The following is a 21,816-nucleotide window of genomic DNA, read 5'->3' as shown; positions in this document are numbered from 1 at the left end:
CGTTAATCACGCTGTCTGATTACATGATCACTTTATTTTTAACAACTCCCCCCCCTCCCATGAACCACAGGCGTTCATCAAACTTGTATATAAACAGTATACACGCGTATAATAAAAAAAAATAAAAAAAAAACACTCGAGTTCCAGACACAAGAGAAAATTTAAATATAACATTATCCAAATTGAAAAAAGCAATATTCACCTTTTTCAGAAGATTGTTCAATGATCCCCTAAGAGAATACTCACAAAAGATGTACTCACAATACATATTTGTAAATTAACACTGAAGATGAAACTTTAGTTCTGAAGTTCTAAACTGAACAAAAGTTATACAGGACGTCTGATAACCGATGACTGTTTTACCTAGCAAGCCCTCTTCGAGATACAAAACGTCGAAAAGCAAGCAAAAAAATGAATCTGCCGTCGTATTACTAACTAGTTTCAGATGAGCACTTCTTGTAACAGCACAGGTTATCAATAGAATATATTGTTTGTTTTTATTCTTTCGTTTAGGAGGAAAACGTTGAATAGCTTTTACCCAAAACTGTTCAGCACGATTATATTCATCAGTAGTAACAGGACCCATTGTACTAGTTTTCCTTCAAAGAACATCAACAAACGGTAATACCCAAGAAGTCACCTTCAGTAGTTTGCGTAAGCAATTAACTTATTAACATCAATTATCTGTTTGGAAACAATTACGGAACTAACTACAGCAGAAGCTTAATATTCAGCTTCAATCTCCTAGTCTATTGAGTCGTATTCAAATCTCTACGGCTGGGGCCAAGTATTCTCCTGGTACAATAATCATTTTGGGCCCTGCCACCATTTTTTGCAGATAGCAAATCTTTACTAGTAATTCTCCTGTTAACAAGTCCGCAGGGTTATCTTTACCTATACAATGCCTCCATGCACTGGGATCTGTAGTTTCTTGAATTTCTAACACTCTGTTTGAAACAAATTGCTTCCACTTAGATGCCATGGCTTTTATCCAGAGTAGCACAATTGTTAAATCACTCCACAGAATAATCTTTCTAAATTTTTAGGAAGATTTTTACAATATTTGTCTGTTCTTGCTGCAATTTCTGCACCCATTAATTCTAGTCGAGGCAACGTCACGTTTTTAATTGGCGCTACTCGTGGTTTAGAAACCATGAAGCTAATTTTAAAAGTGCCATGCGGTGTCTTGTACCTAAAGTATGCAACCGCTTCAAAAGCTTTTAATGAAGCATCAGAGAACATAACCACTTGTGACCAAGGCTCTTGCCAACAGGCGCAAATCTTGACTCCTAACCACCTTGAATTTCGTGGGCGTGCTTTGATTTTAAGAAAAGGGAAATTAGTAACAACAACCTCGCATAAAATATTTGAAATTTTAAGCAAGAATTATTTACTCAACAGAAAACAAAACGAAATTTCGTAATGTTTGGCCCGAAAGGCGTTAACCCAGAAGGGCTATTAATTTCGTTTTACTACTTTGCGTCGATTCACTCACTGCGTTGATTCACTTTTCGAACTGTTGCCACCAAATATTATCGCCCTGTATTATATTTAAAGAAATTAAATAATGAAGCATCTACGTAAATGTTTGTATGTTTTTCGCATTGTAGCAACGGTACCTAGAGCCATAAAATTTTGAATTTCGTAATCCTCCAGCGAATATGGCCATCTGGAAGCCCTAATTCGAAATTTGTTTTATTATCTCTTTCATATTTTGCCGCATTAAAAATTGTTGATTAAGAAACTGATTTCAAAGCGAGGAATCGAAGAATGGAAGCACTACGGAAAAAAAAGTATCTCCAGCGCCCGAGACTGTGTATCGGAAATTCTATAGATAGGCTCATTTTAAACTTATTTTGCGATATTACTATTGAACTGAATTTCATCGTTTAAGTGCGAAGAACATCATATATAGTAAATAAAGGCAACACACAAAACATTAAAAAAACGCCCCTCTGCGCTTAATGTAAAAATCTGAAAAAAGCTTTCAGTTTTTTTTTTTTTTTTTTTTTTTTTACTTTTTTAAAATATGATTTTAATATTCCTGAAGAATAAAAGAATAAAAATAATTATTTTTACCTTAAAACACATTTCTTTTTTTTTCAGAATTTCAATGCAATGTAAGATCCATTTGCTCTCCTAGAAATATAAGTTTGCAGAATTCCTTTAAAAAAATTAATTTTATAAATATTTTCTGAATTTTATTTGCAGGAGAATTATTTAACTTAAGATAAATCTCTGTAACATGAATTAGCAAAATACACTTCTGGCTGAAGCAAATTATTACAAGGAAAGTATATGGTATTTAATTAAAATTATTGTATTATTAAAATTATTGTATTTAATCATTAAATACAACTGAAAAATGCTCTGTTGAAATTGCTATGTTGAAAGATAAAATTTTACTATTCCTTTGTTATGCAAGGCGCATATATGATGAAATTTTGTATCAATACTAAATTTTTCAGATTCTACAATTTTATTGTTGATTCATTATCTTTGGAAAACTTTAGGAGTTTGGTGTAGATTAAAATCTTCTGTTAATTTTAATAGCCATAGTAATTCTTGCGATAGTGCAACATATTCAGCTTCTGCGGAGGATAATGAGACGCATTTTTTTTTTTTTTAAACCACGAAATACAATTTTTGCTTAACAAATTTTCACTTCCTGATGGGGATGTTTTCTATCTTCAGTATCTGGTCCCCAATCAGCATCTGAATAAGTTGTAAGATTAGGTTCTTCACTCGACGAAATTTGCAGAGATAAATGCTTTGTCGTGTTTAAATAGCTAACGATTCTTTTTACAGCATTCTAGTCTTTTTGACGTAGATTATTACACTTTCTGCTAAGTATGCGAGTTGAAACTGTGATATATGGTTTTGAGGAAGACTATATACACGAAAAGACTTCCAATAAGCTTGAAATTTATCATTTGAAATTAGGAGATTTTCTTCCTGGTTTAGAGTATAATAATTTGTTTCCATTGGTGTACTGTAGTGAGTTTTGCTTCTTCAAGTTGAAATGGCTCGACTAGTTGATTTATTTTGTTTTTCGGAGATAAGAGATAACTTCCATCTTCCTTTCGATTTATTTCCATGCCTAAGAAATATTTAGCTTCACCATGATGTGTTATATTTGATAACGTTTCATTAAATCGTTAATTACTTGAAGAATGAGTGCTTCTTCTGTAGAACTTATTAGGATATCATCAAGATATACAATTCAATTTATTCTTCGATGACAATCCTCTTTTGTGAAAAGACACAGATCTGCTTTAGTTTGACTGAACCCAAGATTCTTCAATGTAATTTGAATTTCTGCATTTTAGCCCCTAGCTGCTTATTTGAGACCATAAATCGACTTCTGCCATTTACAAACTTTATGTCTTTCTTCCCGAACTACGAATCCTTCTGGTTGTTCCATATACAATTCTTCATTTAACTTGCCATTCAAAAAGCTGTTTTAATATCTAGTTGATGTACCTTGGCAATATTATATGCTGCCCATGCTAAGAAAACTCGAATTGTAGGGTGTTTCGCTACTGGTGAAAAAGTTTCATCATGTCATTTATGTAACACTTATTACTATCAAATGTAACAATACAACCTTTATTCGTAACAGATTGAAAAGAAAATAAATTACTATTTAAACCTGGTACATGCAGCACATTTTATAATTTTATTTGGGTAACCTGATCCTTTAAATTTTGAACTTTAAAATAGCCTTCACCAATACCATAAGAATTTAATTTAGTACTAGAGTTACAATTTGCTTATTAGAATCATTTAACTGAGAGAAAAAACTCATCACTCGTCGTATGAGTTGAAGCTCCTGAGTCGATAATCCATTCTTACGTTTGCGAGTTTTCATGTTTATATTCCACTTTTAGAACTTGATAAAACTGAACTTGCGAATTTCCAATTTCAATACTTATAAGATTCTTATTTTCTTCAAATTCTTTTATGTTTTCTACACGTCGCGTATTTGCTATTTGCCCTGCATTACTTTTATAACTTTGAGAATAACTTCTTACCTTACTGTTATTTATATCTGTTTTCGGGGAAGTTCTAGCATTGCGTTTTAAATGAAAACAGTCATTTATCGTATGATTATTTCTATTACAATAAGTACAATTATCGTGTAACATAATGCTTTGATTTATTTTCGCTTTTACCTTTCAAAGCAATTGAATCGTATCTTTGAACTTGCTTAGTTTCCACACGTCTACAGTACTCATCTATTTATTTTTAACATATTCTACCGAAAATTCAGCTTCCGATTTGCGGTTATTAAGGAGTTGTATGAATTTGGTAAGGAGTATAGTAATATGGCTATTAAGTTATTTTCTTTAATCGCTTCACCTGTACTAAGCAGCATTTCAGCCAATTCTAGAACTCCTTTGATGCGTTCCTACATTTTAGAACTTTCCTAATATCTAATAGAATATAATTTTCTAAGAAGCGTGTCCGTTAAATTAACACGTTCATGAACACATTTTAACTTCTGCCATACGTCTTTTGCAGATTTAATATGAAAACGTGGATGATTTGAGAATCTGAGAAGTTTTAGGCATATTAAAGCTTTAGCTTTACGGTCGGTTTTCAACGAAGTATCAGAAACAGTTTCGGATTTTTCTTCGAATACGACAGCATCTAAACTTTCTTTTATCAAAAGTTGTTCTATTTTAAATTTCCAGGCTGAATAATTTTCATCGGCTAACTTCTCTATATAAACTGTTTCTTTTACATTATTATATGTATGTACATTATTATATGTATGCACATTATTATACGTATTATATAAACTTACATTCTTTTACATAATTATTCGTTACAGTTATTCTTTTAAATTTTGTAAATTGTATTTTCAAAAACAAGTTTTAACACTTTATGCCAGTGGAATCTTACAATATTTCAATTCTAGAATTTCAATTTTAAGAAGCATTTTCACAGGGCAATTTTCTCAAGCTTATTAACTTACTCAGTCTCATAATCAACTGCTGTCTTATGCATGTGTACGTTTCCTCTATTGAGCGCAGTTTTAATCAAAGAATTAGAAGTCAAAATAACTACGGAATCTGTATTTAACATGTGTGAGAATTCTGCTTAACTTAAGTAGAACACCAATTAAAGGTAGTTTCACAGACATTAAAAAAAAATGAAGTATTGAAAGAATTAACTTACATAGAATCATCATCAGTCCTCAATCATCAGGCTTACCTATTTAGGCAAGGAGAAACACGAACATACTTCAACACATTACCTGAAAGAGAAAGTAACTGAATTAGACCTTTAGCCAAGTACCTTTGGCCAGGTAGCTAAGGTGAGAATCGAATGGCCCGACCTTTGCTTTCTCTCTCACCAATATATATCTTGGTGCACGTTCGCTTTTATGTTTTTGAGTTTCATTATGAAAAATTACCTAAATTTATGCTAACAGTCCTGCTTCCTTTAGCTTAGATTCTAAGAGCCGTATCACACCTTCAAAACATTTCAAACTGTAGTTATTGTCTCTCATTAAATTGATTGTAATTAGTGTCGTACATGAAATTAATTTAAAGGTAGGTTATGCAATGCCTCGTGAATACTTTCATTCTGAATGGATGCAATGAAATGAAACTGAAGTTCTAGCAAACAGTTTATTTTTTAATTGTGCACAAATTTGCTTATGACTGTACTTACAATTTCTCTATTTTTTAAATATATTGTTGAGTGCTGTGATACTACTTTGGCAATATGAAGCAACTCCAATGATGGAACACAGAAAAAACTTTATTTAGCACTCAAAATGGCGACATACAAAACAAGAAGAAGAAAGAATACTAACATTTAAAAATAAATTACATTCTTCGTACGAGAGTCGCACGTGGCACTCGAGTCTGGTTTCAAATATTGCCATTCACAAATACCTTAATGTTCATCTATTTAAATTATTTAAACTACAAGATTTTAATACTATTTAAAGCTGTTACAGTGCATACGGGTTCGTAATGGGTTGAATGCACACATCTCCGATGAAAGGTTGATAAGATTTATTTTATCGAATGAAACGTTTCAGAAATCTGGAACTTTCTACAAAGATAGTCGTACAACTCTTCACGATATCACAGAGTACAATCAGAAGTTGCACTTCAAAGTACTATGAATGTTAAACACAACGCACTGCAAAGCGCAGTTAAAGAGAAAGCTACCCGGAGATATCTCAATACTCCGAACTCACGCTGAGCTAACAGCCAACAACAACATAGATGTTGTTGTTGTAGACTGAGAGCAGACTCTCTCTCCGGCAGGAAAACGTTAGATGTCTTACTGCTGGTTTCAACCAAACCACTCTCTTGGCTAAAAGAAGGAAGTTATTTAACTCAGAACTTTCGATTACAGCTAGTAATAGATTAGTGACACTTAAGAAACAAATAGCGTGATTGTCGATAACGACGATGCAATGCTGCAGAATTTCGAATTCAGCAGAAGAGTTTCGAATTCTAAACTAAACGAAAGCTCAAACGGGAAAGAACTTTTTCCTTTAGCTAAGTGCTACCTTTATCTAAGTTCTACTTTTATTTTTTTTAACTAAGTGCTACCTTTATCAAGAGTTGCAGATAGATCTGAATCCTCCACAAACTTATGTGCAGCTAACAACTTCATTCACAGCCAGACTAAACAAATCTCTAGATCAACTGTAAACCTCAGATTTTTAACTCTATGCCACTGTAGCTCTAGTCGGCTTTCATTATGTTGGTTTATGAAAGCTCTGATTTCATCAATAACATTTCATTTATCAAGCTTTTAAATTTGGACCATAATAACCTTTGATAAGCTAGAAATCAAAAAGGAAACTAATAAATTCGTCTCCATGGCTTATATAATAGAAAAATGTTCCAAACTTCGGGCCGAATAAAACCAGAAACATTCTGACAAACCTCTGAATGCCAATGGTCTTGCTGAAAAGAAAGAAGACTTAACAGCGAACCAAAGAAGTATTCGCGTAGAACAAGACTTCACACACTTTTTGAAAGAATAATTAAATTTTAATTCTGAATTATTTTTTATTACATGGAATATCGTAGAGACGAACGAAACCGAGAAATCTTGAAATGAACTAAAAATAAAATAAATATTAAATTTTGCACTTTTCGCGTGCAAACAAGAAAGTAATGGTCAAAATTTTATCGGGGCACACAAATATATTTAAAAATAAAAACTCTGTAAAAATTGCTATAATAATGTATTGGACTTACTTCCCTTTTCATGAATTCGCCAAGTCTATTTTGTACCATTTCGTGGTAAGTTTTTCTCCAGCTGTATTTCTGTTGGAAATTCTACTGAGCTACCAGTGTTCAGCGAACTTTACTGCTCGGATGATGTTGGGCCTACCTCGGTTAGCAAAGTAGGTCTTAAACTGTATCTTTTCTATGTTTAAAATCTTTCTGCCACGGGTGTTAAGTGAAAAATAGGTCGATGTGTAACTACTAGAACTCACTCTTTATAATATTTGTACCTCAATGCCGAAACATTATCGTAATTTCGTATTTAAAGGCAAGTTGTTTAAAATATCTCATTTATTCATTAGTGTTATTTAATATTATTTCTCGTTTTAGATTTAGAATGGTATTTAGATAGAAAGCAATAAAAAAAATGTTTTCTAAAGGAAACTGGCTCGTATGCACGTTACACATGGGGAAAACCACGAATAGTTGAATTTTTACCACCAAATCTTCGAAAATTTTTAGCCCACGTTGAAATACATTACACTAAAGAAATAAATGAGATTCTCGCATGAAGACCTTGTTGTCCAAGTTTTTCTAATTTTAATTCTTAACACATGAACATATTAGACTGAATACAGAATTTAGACTCCTACATAAACTTATTAGACTGAATTATAAACCAAATATAATTAATCAGGTAATCCAGAGAAAAAGAATTAAGAATAGACTAAACGTAGTAAGCAAAAAGTATACCTTACATTCAGAATTCTAAAAAATCTTAACGTTAACTTTTAACGCAAGTTCTGCCGGGAAAATGATATCAGACGATAGCAAACGCACGATCGCCCCCCCCGAACCACAAGGGGTTCATCAAACATCTATATAAGCTGTACAGATTCATACTAAAAATCGCTCAAAGTCCAGACAAAAGAAAAAAAATGTGTGTCATCTATAAATAATTGCGAATTTAAATGAAACACCAAGCAATTTAAATATAACATAACCTAAATTTAAAATTTTAAATATAACATAACCTGCTAAGGCATTTACTGCCAAACGAAACAATAAAAACACAGTTTGATAAGACAAGTAATGAATTTAAGGTACTTTACCTGCCCGCAAATCTGGCAATCGTATCTCATTATGTTTTGGCGTCCATTTTTATCCTCGAAATTCTCTTTTCGAGTCTCGCGTTTTTTGGTCTCGCTATGCGCCTTCGAATGACCATCCACTGAAAAATATTCGATAGAATATTTTCAGCAATGTGGAGTTCGGCTAAAGTGCAGAATAGCCCACTTATTTGTTTGGCACTTTTTACAAGGGTAAGAAGAATTGGATTTTTGACAATTTTCTTTTACTTTTTAAGTGAAAATAGGTCGATGTGTACGTAGATAAGGTCAAGGGAGTGCGCAGTGCCATTTTTGTGCAATTCGAGAATTTTTTTTAAAGTGAAAATAGGTCGATGTGTACATGGATACCGAGTATGTGCAATTCTTACAAAAACGCGCCAAGCAGTGGGTGATTCTGCACTTTCCCCGTGAAGTTCTTCCAAGTAATCGAAAATATTCAAATATTCATGATATTAATCTATATATCAGGGAAGAAAGGATTGCGTGGCGATGTAATGTATGGCTGCCGGCAATAGGCAAACAGTTTCCATGTGAAATAAACACTAAATGACATTAGCAACGTCACTTCTAATTTTTCATTGTCTTATTATTAATTATTGAGTGCTATCATATCATATGTTCTTATACGACACTGCGAGGAGATAAGCGGGAAACTACCGAATTTAATTGCTGCATGTTTGGAATAAAGAATAATTCCTAATTATCAGAAAACTTAAGTTAAATTTTTCAGTCATCCCCTACATACCTTGGGTAAAATCCTGGCAGAGCCCACACCCTCGGCAATAAACTGGGAAAGTGCGCACTGGTTCGCGCGTTTCTCAAATCGCCAACTTGAAAATAACAAATCAAAGAACTGAACAAACTCGGTATCCATATACGCATCGACCTATTTCCACTTAAAAACAAAAATCAGAGAATTGTACTATCTTGGCATTGCGCACTCCCTTTGTCCATGTACACATCGATGCGCGCTATAACCAAAATCATTCGCGCCAAGGGTGTGGGCTCGGAGTTCTGTTTTACTTTAATATAAGTATATTAATTCGGAAATATTAAAAAATTAATACAGATATTGGTGGCATTTCAGTTCATGAAAATGAGCAATCACTTAGAAGCACTACAAATCAAAATATACAGTGCACTCTAACATATTTTTACATTTTACAGAAAAAGACATATCCACCCTTTCTGTGTTTAAAAAACACAGAAAAATTTCATTTTAATCGTTTGCTGTGAATGTAAATTTGCAAGAAATAAATTTTATTGAATACAATTCTTTTCTTCTAATTCATACAATGGCTTCTAAAGGTGTTCGTACACTTACGAGTTTTAGTGAAATATTGCTTTGTTCATTAATAAAAATTAGTAGTTGAGAATGAGAAGTTTTTAATAATATCTATAAATTTCGCTTAGCAAAAATACATTAGTTATTTTATGAACATAGAAAAAATTTTTTTTTGGAAAATCAATAATGAGAAAGTAACAGAAAATTTACCTCTTTGTACTCTTTAAGGAAATCTGCACATATGTAGTATTTCTGTTAACATTTTGTGGGTTACCTTGCAGCATTTGTGGCATCTTTCAAACGTCTAGGCATAGAGCTGACCAGATTAATTTTAATTTTATTAGTACAAAGGGGCTTTGTGCCTGAAGGACTATTGTTTTCGTATTGCTATTTAGCTTTGGTTCACTATAAATGTCCGTTTCCCTTTTCAAACTGTTCCCACGCATTGTTAGAGTTCTGCATTATATTTGAAGAAATTAAATAATGAAAAATCTGCATAAATGTATGTATATTTCTCGCATTGTGATAAAACGACGGTACATAGAGCCATCGAATTTTGAATGACGTAATCCTAATGCGAAGGCCAAATTTGAAATGTTTTATTATCGATTTCATATTTTGTAAAACTTTAACGAATTTTTGATTAACAAACTCAAGAATTTCAAAGCGAGCCATGGCAACGTTGTACAGAAAAAACATTTTTATCTCCAGCGCGCGAGACTCTGTATAGGAAATTCTAAAGATATGCTCAATTCAAAACTATTTTGCGATATTACTCTTGAACTGAATTTTATGGTTTAAGTGCGAAGAACGGAATATTTAATAAAATAAAGATAACAGACAAAATGTTAAAAAAAGCCCTTTTCTACGTAATTTAAAATCAAACTTTTCTGATTCAATTTTTTTCCTATGTATTTTTTGTAATATCTGCATCGCAAGTCACTGAAGCGGTGTTTTCAGAACTTGTGGACAATTTTAGACACACGAAAGGCATGCGCTTAGGATCGTTACCCTGATAAAAAAAAAAGTTGTTTTAAATACCCAAATTTTGGGTGGGTAATTTAAAATTATCTTCTAATATATTTAAATAAAGAGTATGGTTCATTATGCCATCAATAAATACTAAACTATCTAATCCTGATGCTGACATGCTTTACTGTTCCAACGATGTTTGTGGGATTAAGTTTCTCATTTTTTCTTCTCCATATCGTTATCTGCCCATCGGAAACAAAAATGTTAAATTTGCTTTCATCTGCAAATAACACACGGTTCCAATACGCTTCGGGCTTATTTACCATTGATTTTGCAAAGGAATATAACCTTTCTATTTTGTCTACGTACAGAAAACATTTCATCGAGTAAAGCCTCCATGTAAATGAGTTGATCTAAGTATTCGTTGAACAGCTTCAGGTGAAATTGATGTAGAAAATTTTTCAATATATTCTGTACAAATCTCTAAAGCACTTCTTCACAAATTTTCAAACTACAAATCTCTGATCACGTTAACTTTGCCGGACGACCTCTTCTTACTTTATTTTCGATCCGATTTTTTTAAAGCGTTTTATCATATACTGCGTCGTAGAATGGGATAAATGCATGTATATTTCTCGCATTGTGATAAAACAACGGTACATAGAACCATTGAATTTTGAATGACGTAATCCTACTGCAAATATGGGCATGTGAGACAAATTTGAAATTTTTTTTTATTATCGATTTCATATTTTGTAATATTTTTGATTAACAAATTCAACGATTTCAAATCGAGCAATGGCAACGTTGTACAGAAAAAACAGTTTTAATCTTCAACGCGAGAGACTCCGTCTCGAAAATTCTAAAGATATGCTCAATTTAAAACTATTTTGCGATATTGCTCTTGAACTGAATTTTATGGTTTAAGTGCGACTAAATTTTATGGTTTAAGTAGACTTCAACTAATTTGGCGATATCCCGGATCGATTTTCCACCCCTTATGACGAAAAATGATCCATTTTCGAATGATATTTGTTGTTTCCGTACGACTACGACACATTTTTAAATATTAAATAAAATATAACGAAGTAAGCAAGCAAAGAATAAAGACAAGCGAGTTTTTAAACGTCATCAGTCTGCCAAAAATAAGAATAAATAAATTTAAAAAAATCTGAAGGTGTCAGATTTTAAATTACGTCGAAAAGGGCGTTTTTTGAACGTTTTGTGTGTGACCTTTATTAAACATCATGTTCTACGCACTTAAGTCATAAAATTCAATTCAACAATATCGCAAAATAATTTTACAATGAGCATATCTTTAGATTTTCCGATATTTCAATCTATCTTTGCGCACTGGAGATATCAACCCCCTCGTACCGTGTTGTCATTGCTCGCTTTGAAATCGTTGAGTCTGTTAAATAAAAATTCGTTAAAGTGTTACAAAATATGAAATCGATAAACAACAAATTCCAAATTAGGACTACCAGATGCCCATATTCGGTGGAGGATTACGCTATTCAGAACTAGATGGCTCTAGGTACCATAGTTTTCTCACAATGCAAGAAACATACATTTATGCAGTTTCTTCATTATCTAATTCCTTTAAATATAACATAGGGCGATAATATTTAGTGGCAACAATTTGAAAAGTGAACTGACATTTATAGTGAATTAACTTAAAATGGCAAAACGAAATGAATAGCCCTTTGAAGGGGTAAAAAAAAAAGTTGTAGACGATAATTTTTATTTATGAAATTTTACGAAAATATTTCGGTGTACGATAACTTTTGTGGCGTGTTTTATCTGCGCCTTCTTATATTTTTCAGTTTTAGAAAAAGAAAATAAGTCAGTATTAAAAAAAGTTTAGTTTTATTTAAAATCGCGTAGAGGTGATATGAAAAAATATTGGGCTTTATATTCGAATTCAGTTCCAGACTAAAACGTTTTCAACAAATTTTGTAAGTGTACGAACACTTTTGGGAGACACTGTATATGTAATAACATTTAGAAAAAATTATAAGGCGTTTTACATATTACACAGATTTTTTACGTATACTTTCACACAACACACATAAACAAATAAGCCAAAGGGGGAAGGAAAGCATTATTAAAAATGAGATTGATTTTATTGTACGGTGAACGGTGTTTCAAGTGATTCTATTCTCTTTTGTTTAATCCTACTATCCCGTCCTTTTATGTTTCTTTATAAACAAAACTTCACAGTAAAAAGAATCCGAAAGTGACACTTTTTTGACCCGACTAGAAAAAAGTTATCGCATCATCGTTTGGACGAATTTTCGACGGCAAGCGCAGCCAAACGGAATGCCACAAACTGTCAGCCAAACGGAATGCCACAAATTTAGCAGCTCATGGCAATGCACTTCTTCTGAAAATGAGTTCTTTATTTTCATACTTCTATATTTGTCCGTTGAACATACAATCTTGGAATATTGTGTGTGTGTGTAATTATGGCAAAGCCTCGAGGGCTATCTGCCTAATAGGAGAGATGCCTTCGTGGAGGACTTTCTAAGGGAAACTGGCTCGTATACACGTTACACGTGGGGAAAACCACGAAAACGCCCATGCAGCCAGCCCGTTCGCGGGATTCGAACCTCGGACCGAACTACCAGTGTTCAGCGACTTTACCGCTCGGCCGCTGGTGGGCCTTAGAATATTGATTACGAAGAGTGCACTTTCAAGTATTGTGGAAAATACTGAGCTTAAAGCAAGCGTGAATACTTTATAACGAAGATGATTTCTTTCCTCGGAAGCACATGGCGTGCTCTTTCATACATTTTATCATAAAACACATTGCGTGTACAGAACTCTAATATCAATTTTCATGAAAAATATAAAATTGAAGAAAACATTCTTACTTAATCTTTAATATACGATCTTTGTAAATCCACAAGCGTCTGCCACTTCATATAGTAATCGCTTAATTCATTGAACAACAACAAAAACAGATTATACATCAGCTTTATACATTTTATAAGCTCTTATCGTATTCATTTTGCTAATTGTATATAATAAAACATTTTGACACATTTAAACAACCTTAATTCAAACATTTTTGTATTAGGTTTATTAAAGCATTACAAAAGATGTCAGAGCTATCTGCGTAATGAGAGAAGAAACCTTTGCGGAAGAAATTCTACAGGAAATTGTTTTGGATTCATTTTGCACCTAAACTTTGGTTATATTTTTTTTAAAACGATTCCCGAATTATCAATATTTATCTAAGTTTACAAACATAATTAACATATGAAAAGTAAACGCATTTCAGAAATTTTAAAAGCAAATTTTAATTGTTAACTAAGCATTTCATGATTGATTTAAAAGTAAAAATCTTACATTCGTCTCCAAATCTTTCCGTACTTCTTTTCGCGATATTTTTTTCTGTGAGTAACAGCGATCTGTTTTTGCTTAAGAAACATCAGAGAATTGCACAGACTCGTGCGCAAATTTCGTAACGCATCTCTTTGATGTTCTGTGCAGATTTTGGGGCAAAATCCTGTATTACTGCAGATATTTTACCCAAGTTCCTTCCATTACTCGTAAATTCCACAAGCACATATTTTAAAACAAAGTTTAAGGAAAAAAATATCACCGTTTGTTTATAAAAACAGTTAGAACTTAGAATACAACAAAAAGAACACATACTAAAATGTGGAAACGTTGCTTGACTGAACGATTGATATAAGAACGGTTACTTGAAGAGTGGTTACCAAAGTTTGACACATTCTGAAGATTTGGTGACTTCTATTACAGTTATTGCGAAGATACGGTAACTACCTACGAATATTTCTCGTCGGAAAGCGTATAAACATATTCTTCAATCTGCAGCTTGTTTGCATGCGGCATTTAGAAAGAAAAATAAACTTAACAGTAGCAGACGATATTTCTCATTTCTTGCCAGAAATTGTTATTCCAAAACATCTTTTTATTTTTAATTCTTTATCAAAATCATTCTAAAAAATGTGTAAACATCCTTTGTATTTCGCACTTATTCATTTAGCAGCATGAAATGTAGTACATCATACAATATACTTTATTATTAATTTATTTAATGTTGATAATGTATCAATAAAATTTCATGCATTATTTTACTCAAATAGTCTGTCTTTTGCAGTATTCCATATGATTTCAGCTACTTGTGTTAAATAGGTTACATTAGTTGTGGCTACACGGGCACCAGTGTAATTTTTTCTCAAAATAAATCGAGGAAATAAAAGTCTGTGGCATAAAATTTTCGTTCAGCATCCACAAATAATTCTGTGATGCTATGAAGAGTTTGTACATAATTAAAAAGATTCTTTTATCCCCCAGTAATAAGCAAAGCACTTTTAATCAATTCCTGAAACTTAAAAATATAAAGTCACTTAAAGCTCAAAATAAAATTATGCAACAATATACTATTAAACAATAAAAAATATCTCTTATAAGTATTGGCAGCTTTATGACATGAATTTTGAAATTTTAATGAAAAAATAATGTTTATAAAAACACCAAAATGTTTATTTCACAAGTCAAACAATACTTAATAATCAAGAGTTTTTTTCTCTCTAAATCACATGTAGTCCAGCTCCATTTCAACAAATGCAGGAGTCCTATTCAAGTTTGGATGCAGATAATGCTTAACTACACATATTTAGCATTTTACAGTTAGGTTTGCCAACTCATTCAAGCTTCCAACATGTTCTGCGGCCTGGAACATTCAGTATCAAGGGCTCAAATCTGCTTGCCAAAAGTAGTTAAGAAATAAAATATTTTATCCCCCCTCCAAGTAATGCATAATAAATGCTAAAAAACAGATAAATTCATAATTATTGATTTGCATAACATATTAATATTACAGCATAATAAATCCTATTAGAAGAAAATACATTTTGAAGAACTTAATAAAACACTACCATTTAAAACCTTTTTAACGTAAAGTAAGGCAAATTATATTAACTTCCAGTGTCTTCATACTTAACCGAAATACTTCATTCTTTGAAGAGTCATTAGGTTAATTGGAAGCAGAAACGATGAAAAATATGCAACCGCCTTCGCCGGGAATCGAACCACGGACCTCTGGAATACTGGCTCAACGTGCTGCCGTTACACCACGAAGGCACGCTAGGAAAGTGGGAGAATTACATTATATACTCCCCTTTTCAAAGGGCGACTAGGGTTTTAGGGGACCTAGTCGCCAAATCCTGGGTGCGGAGAATCATCATCCACAACCCTTTTAGTTCGGGCGCCACTGTAGAGTCATTAGGTTAATTGGAAGCAGAAAAGATGAAAAATATGCAACCGCCTTCGACGGGAATCGAACCACGGACCTCTGGAATATCGGCCCAACGTGCTGTTACACCACGAAGGCATGCTAGGAAAGTAGGAGAATTACCTTATAATTTAACTAAAAAGCTTTTATCTGAAACTGCAAAGATTATTCAAATTAAACTAAGAAATAATAATACGTAATTCTATACATTTGATAAATACATATTTTGCAACAACCTTCATCATAAGTTGGCAAACCCTCGAATACTTATTTATATATTTTCTTATATATCAATACTTTGCCAATCACTTCAGCACAGAGATAAAAATGATTAAAAACATGCATTTTATAATGCGTATATTCTTTACTGCTGTAACCAGTCACAATATGCTTCGGGCATATCTCATTTTGGCCCACCAGCGGCCGAGCGGTAAAGTCGCTGAACACTGGTAGTTCGGTCCGAGGTTCGAATCCCGCGAACGGGCTGACTGCATGGGCGTTTTCGTGGTTTTCCCCACGTGTAACGTGTATACGAGCCAGTTTCCCTTAGAAAGTCCTCCACGAAAGGCATCCCTCCCTTTAGGCAGATAGCCTTCGAGGCTTTGCCATAATCACACACACACATCTCATTTTGATTTATTACACATATATATACATCTGTCAGTAGATACACAGACCACTCCTTAAAATGAAATCATAAATTCAGCCACAACAGAAATAGGTTTAAATTTCAACAAATCACACCACGATCAACAACAATTATCTGGTGAGACAATTTATATATATATATATATATAAATTCTACATTAAACTTAGGAGATAATATAATCAATTAATCAATATTGTTTAGGATATCTATATCTATATATATATATATATATTAAGAGGATTAGATACATTGCATCAACAAAATTGATAAAAAAATTAAGAGCTCATAAAGAGCAAGAGATGAAAAGAGTTCAATGTATTTTGAACATCATGGTGAAAAATATTGAAAATCAAGTTACAATCAAAAATGAAAACTGCACAAGAGTTTCTGATTTTCATTACTTTGTAAATTATAAAAACTTAAAATTATAAATAAGAATAACAAATTTAAAAAACTTCATGATGTAGCAAGGTCACCATAACTGCGGTGAAATATCTTATAAAATTTTTGCTTTTGATTTTACATCTAGAGTGAGAGTTCAAAACTTAAACTTTTAAATAGCAAACTCTCACTTTTAAACAATGAAGACCTATTAACACAAATTTGAAGCAATAATATAATCAACAGACTAAAATTTATTTTGAGAGGTAAATAGAAATGGTTTGGTTTGGTTTATTTAATTACAAAAAAGTGCACTAGGGCTATCAGCCTAAGGGGAGGGATGCCTTCGTGGAGGATTTTCTAAGGAAAACTGGCTCGTATACACGTTAGACTTAAGGAAAACTACGAAAACGCCCATGCAACCAGCCCGTTCGCGGGATTCGAACCTCGGACCGAACTACCAGTGTTCAGCGACTTTACCGCTCGGCCGCTGGTGGGCCCTAAATAGAAATGGCAATAACTTGTTACAGAAAAATACACTTATTACTAATTTAGAACGTTAGTTACATAAATATGTACTTTAAACACAATTACTATAAATGTAATTACTGTACTCTAAACAAAAGATTTTGGTTTGGTTTGATTAATTATGGCAAAGCCTGGAGGGCTATCTGGCTAAGGGAAGGGATGCCTTTGTGGAGGACTTTCTAAAGGACACTGGCTCGTGTACACGTTACACGGGAAAAAACAAAAACACCCATGCAGCCAGCCAGTTCGTGGGAGTCGAACCTCAGACCAAACTACCAGTGTTCAGTGACTTTACCGCTCGGCCTCTAGCGGGCCTAAACAAAAAGGAATTTAAGCGGAAAAATGGAAAATTTTATTAGTTAAATCTATGGAAATGTTAAAAGAATAGCAACACTTTTCTTTGTTATATTCAAATATAATAACTGCAATAATAAAAATCTCTTGTAAGTTTCAGTATATAAACACTGCTTTATAAATACAATGCATTGTAATTGCATATAAATACAATGCAATTTTGTTGAATATTTTTTGTATGTTTTGAGACTTCAAATGCTTTAAAATAAATATATAATTGACTTTTTAATTTATGTAACATTCAGTCTCGAATATTATTTATATGTTTTGAGACTAAATGCTTTAAATTGAAATGAAGATAACTGATTTTTTAATTTATTTATGTAACATTCAATCTCAGAAGTAAAGCACATTAATAACTGCATTGCTGTACATAGATGTTTTTAAAATATTTTATACCTTACACAACTTCTTTCAATATTCTAAACTGAAATTATCTAAGAATATTTTTCAAGTACAATATCTTTTGCTAAAATTAAAATTCAGTGAATACTTTTTTAAATAAAAGATAGACTGCATTTCATTTGAAGAACTGGTGAACATATTACACATGAAGCTTTGTAAGTAAGTGGTATAACATATCATTCTATACTTAATGCTACTATATGAAATGGTAGTCATAGATGTTTCTTTTGGAATTATTCATAAAACACTCATCTACTCTGCTTTTATAAAGTTTGAAAAAGAGCTTACAAAAATTTAGCCTAATAAATATTCATCTATTCAATATAAAATCTATACACATGAAATCTATCAAAATATTTTGAAAAGAAAATTATACCTAAAAGCCACAACAAAAAAGGAACTAAAAAGGTAAATAATCTATTAGTAAAGAAAAGGTGGATTCAAAAATTTGAAGCAGATTTCTGGATTCAAGGAAGTTTTCTTGAACAATATTTTCTACAATATATGGCATGCCATAGAACTATTTGAGACACACAAAGCAGTTTCAGACTAAAGCACACTTTGTAATGGGAAACTGAATTGCTATATACGAAGCTATCTATAGATTTATAAAGATGAAATTTTACAAAGAAAGATGAAACGAAAAATGTACAAATATGATAAAATGTATTTCTTAAGACATGTCAAATAAATGCCTATTTCAAATAGTGCAAAATGTTTGCTAGAATAATTGGTCATGATGACATACAAGAAAATCAACTCTATACATGAAATTATACATGAAATGATATACAATCCATTAAGATTGCATACTCTACGAAGTGTGTTCCTCGTTTTATTGATATTTATAAAGGAAAAGCGTATGCAAAGAGAAACGGCCAAATCGGAACAAAGTGAGTTAAATTATTATCTTTTTACAATCATAATTTAGTTTATTTTTATGTCTACAACATTGGACCCACAAGTAAAAGATCAACAAGACAGGGAAAATAATTAGCATTTTTTAAAGTTCTATGAGTAAAAAGGTAGGGAAATAGCATTAAAGTTCTGGAGCGATAAGTTAAAATTCCTACTTATCATATAAAACATTACCTCTCTGCAGTTTCATCACAAGTAAAGGCAAAGATAAAGAAACAAATCATGTGCCTACATATTTCATTATAATTTCAGCTCTTGATACAAATGTATCTGAGGAACAAACCAAAAAATACGTCTTTTAAATTATTGACTGACATTTTTAACAGTGAAAGCTGTTTGAAACAGAATACTATGCAAATGAGAAAAATCCCTTTTTCACTACAAAAGGAATTGATATATATTCCTCAGTTTATATGATACCAGAATGCTGATGAATGACATTGTAATTCATCTTTTACAAATAGTTATTAAAAAGGAAACCTTCACTTTCATTAAAGTTCTAGAGGATTTTTCTTCTAGAAATTTCTAGGATGTCAAATATTGAGGTAAAAGCCTGCTTTTCAAAGGACATTTGCAGAAGAATGTTATGATGCTAGAGCCACAATGACAAGAAAAAATAGTATTTTGTGCGAAATAACTGGCCCATTTGTCCACATTCTTTAGTTTCTGCACTTCTGTAAAATCATACGATGATAATTGTACTGATTAATGCAATCATATTATTAAAAAAAATCAATAAATGGAAAACATAATTGAAGTTTTAAATCTTTTTTTTAAAATACATTTTTTTGAAGAATGCTGATGAAATTGGCTTAGGAAGTTTGAATATGGAAAAGGACTACCTGCCTATGGAAAGGTATGCTTTTGTGGAGGACTTTCTAAGGGAAATTGGCTCAAACATTGCTCATGGGGAAAAACACAAAACCAAATTCAGATAACCCATTTGCCTGGGATCCAACATGGGCTGAATGCCACTACTTAGTAGTCTTAACAACATAACCACTGACAGGGCCCTGATAAAATTTAAATAAATACATGCAGGGATGCTTGTGAATGAAAGCCCTCTTGCTTAAAATAGTTAATAAATACCTGTAAAATGCTATGTTAAAAGAAATCATGCTCACTGAATGAAGAAATTCATAACTAACTATTTTTCACTATATCCTTCCATAATTTATTAAGTCATAAGGTATTTCTCTCACCTTCTTGCCATGTCTTCGTGGTGTGGTGGTCTGCACACTGGGCGCGTATTCCAGAGGTCCGTGGTTCGATTCTCGGCGAATGCGTTGCTAATTTTTCATCTTGCCTGCTTTCAAAAATACCTAGTGTCTCTACAGTGGCGCCCGAACTAAACGTGTGGTGGATGTTAATTCTCCCCACCCAGTATTTGGCGATTGGGTCCACTAAAAACTCCAGTCGCCCTTTAAAAGGGGGATATATAAGGTATTTCTCCCGCCTTCTTGGCATTCCTTCGTGGTGTGTGTATATTCCAGGGTGGGGTATTCCAGGGGCGCATATTCCAGAGTTCCGCGGTTCGATTCCCGGCGAAGGCGTTGCCAATTTTTTATCTTGCCTTCTTCCAAAAATATCTAATGTCCCCACAAGGTAATTACACCAAAATTAAAATTTCAATTAAAGACAGACAAATATGATTTTTCTATTACACAAATAGAATTTTCCTGCATTTTTGAGATAGAAGGCTGTATATAATGTAGTTAGAATAATCTTTTATTTTCTCTTCATACTATGTTTTCAACTACAAAACCTTTTCTAGTTTCCCTACAGTTCTGCAAAAGTCATGTTCTTAGTAAATGTATCAAGGCAATGTTCAAAGTTTCTCTTCTTTGTTTGAGAATACTTTTAGATGCCTTTAAGATAGTAACTTTTTTCTTATATTATCTGTGACTTATTTTATAAAGGCATAAGAGCAGATCCTTTATTAAGCATATAAATCAGGAAACAGATGGTGATAAATTATGAATTTAGCCTCTATTAAAATGATATTTGAGTCACATTATTTAAAATTCACTGGATCTTAATCAAAAATAGGCTGCAATTAATAAACTGCATTAATTGAAAGCCATGATAATCGAAACAGTCTTAAATGAGGCAATCCCGTGTTTAAAGCAGAACTCAAAAAGACAGCAATAGTTGAATTTCAGATTTTTAGAGCTGGACTTGGAACTGGACTTCGTGCAATCTTTCCGCAACAGCGGCTATCTAGAAAATGAATTCCCTCGTAGTCCCTTTAGAAAATGCTCAGCAAGATTCTGTATTACTGCCGAAATTTTACTTAGCTTCTTCGATTGCTAGTGAATTCCACACACTTATATTTTAAAACTAAATTTAAGGCAAAAAATATCACGATTTGTGAATAAAAGTCGTTGGAACATTAAATACAGCGTAGTAGCAATCATAAACCAAATAGAACGAATGCGAAAATGGCGGCGTTGCTTGATAAATGATTGTTATGAGCATGGTTGCGGAAGAATGGTTATGCGTAATAGTCGCCAGAGTTTGGCACATTCTGAAAATTTGGCGACTTCTACTAAGATGGCTGCGATAGTACGTAAGTACCAAGGTAAGCACTCAATAATGAAAACACTCTTTCAGGTTTCGCTACTTCAGTTTAAACACATTCTGTTTCGGCCTTACTCATTTACATAATGGCAAGGAAACATGAGAGAAACAAGGAGTGATAGAGGAGTCTTAAAAAT

The sequence above is a fragment of the Stegodyphus dumicola genome, chromosome X1, assembly GCF_044657685.1.
Source record: "Stegodyphus dumicola isolate Sdum_Otavi_A_Nest chromosome X1, ASM4465768v1".
Classification (NCBI taxonomy): Eukaryota; Metazoa; Arthropoda; class Arachnida; order Araneae; family Eresidae; genus Stegodyphus; species Stegodyphus dumicola.
Note: the sequence above shows the minus strand (reverse complement) of the source record.